Raw genomic sequence first — 2,097 nt, 5'->3', positions numbered from 1 at the left:
AGCAGACACAACCATAATAACAATAACCACAATAATAATGATAATAACTACAATAGTAGTCCAGACTGCTCACGGACCCCGAATCCCTGGAACTGGGTCCGTGACAACTGGAAAGGAAAATGCTTATTAACTTGTAAAGTAAAACCATGATGCATTTAAGGTAACCCCTTTTCATTTTTATTTAAGAAGAGAATTTGTTCCACTGTGCAATGATTGAGTCCGTTTGTTTTCTTGGAGATAATTTCTCATGCCTTTTAAGAAAATCCTCTCAAATGGAACAGAAGAGGCTGGAGCGCACAGAAACTGGTAGAGATGCAAGTATATGGCCTTCCTGGGTCCGCTAAAAAGAATAAACAAATTAAATTGCTGCACATTTTGTAGAATAACATTTTAAGATTATTTTAAAAATACATATTTTTATTATATTACATTTAACTCAAATGGAAGTCTTTCTTAAGTTCTTATATGTATATTATGAAAAGCAGATTTTTCTTTTGTTCAGACATTTTAAGTTTTTCACATTTTCAGATAAATTAAACACACAAAGCAAAAGCAAACAACAAAAACAGTAAGCTGAAAACCCCACTGGACTGACCAAAACTCAAAATACACCCACACGACAGCACCTCCTCTCTTCCTCGCTGGCTCCATATCTCCCAGTAGAATGATCATTGGTTTGCTGTCTCTCACCATCAAAGCTCTCTATAAATCCCGGGAATGATTCATTTCCTTATAAACCACTGAATCAGTTGCATTGCAAATGAAGCTTTGAACATCACTGATCACGTGACTCAGGCCAAATGAATCAAGCTTCAACACAGTACTTCTGAAGCAATGTTTTGGGTTTTTTGACACACGTGCCGGAGTCTCAGCTTCAAGCGGGCCATCACTATAAATCACTAATATTTAGCAGATTTAAATTTCCCATTTGAAATGATTATTTCCTTTTTTGTGGTTTCCAATGTTTTCTTTTGTAATTCCTGTGTGGTGAAATATCATCCACCTAGGAAGTGAGTTGTCAGGGTCCTGGGTCTGAGTGACCCAGGGTCCCTGAGCAGTTATGGACTTGTATTATATTATATGTGTATTCTTGGTGTTGCTGTCACTCATTCCCTCTGCAGGGATGTGTGTGCGTGTGTGTGTGTGCAGATGCAGGTGTATCTGGGAGCACCTGTTTACAGGCACCTTCAGGCCTGGTGGGTGTGGCCTGCCAGGTGGTCGGCCACACCTGAAGACCATCACACAGCTGATCAAGCCTCGTAGGAGGAACTACTTAAGAGTGTGGTGGAGCTCTCATTGTGTGACTTCATGTTAGTCTCTTGGCCAGTTAGTAAGTTTAGTCTGCTGCGTTGTGGTGAGTCTGACGGCTGCCTCTTTGTTATTTCCCCAGGAGAAGTGTGGAGACGAGAGGGCAGCGAGCATGAGGTGCTCAGACACTGAGGAGCGGGGACAAAGAACACTAACACCGGGAAGAGGACATGTCACGGGAGTCGGGAACGCACTGAGGATTTATTGTTATTTTTCCGGCACTGTAAATAAATGGTTTGCATCAAAGATTCCAGCATTTGGGTCCTCCTTCCTCACACCTCCATGGTTGGCCAGTGCCAACCGTGACATGAGTAACAAAAAATATTTATTTATGTTCATACCTCGTAGCACCACACATTAAAAACCTGTGAAATTTTCTGTGAGCGCTAATTGATTTCATTTTAATCATACTATCTGAAGATCAAATTAAGTAACATGTAAATCAATTATTCATCCAACCAAATCACTAGTTCTTCCCATGCCTAAATCTCATTACTTAATTATTCCAAGTCTTGTCTCCAAAGTAATAATTATTCCCACAATTAAATATAAATCACTACAAGCTCAAACAACATTCTATTTCCCCATTCAAAGTAATTATTTAATTATTTTGTAATTATGTGATGGATTTAGAAGTATACATCTTAACCTTTAAGAACTTAATATTAGGGTTAGGTATTAGGAACATGAGCTTTTGTTACTTCGTCAATACGATTCATTTGCACTGGCAACAGAGGTCCATGGTATTCCACCCATTTACTCCTGCATCCCCTGTACTTGAAACCTCTA

This window comes from Pundamilia nyererei, unplaced genomic scaffold (genome assembly GCF_000239375.1).
Source record: "Pundamilia nyererei isolate P.nyererei 1_Seehausen unplaced genomic scaffold, PunNye1.0 scaffold00288, whole genome shotgun sequence".
In the NCBI taxonomy this organism is placed as follows: Eukaryota; Metazoa; Chordata; class Actinopteri; order Cichliformes; family Cichlidae; genus Pundamilia; species Pundamilia nyererei.
The sequence above is the reverse complement of the archived record's forward strand: the minus strand, read 5'-3'. Positions refer to the sequence as shown.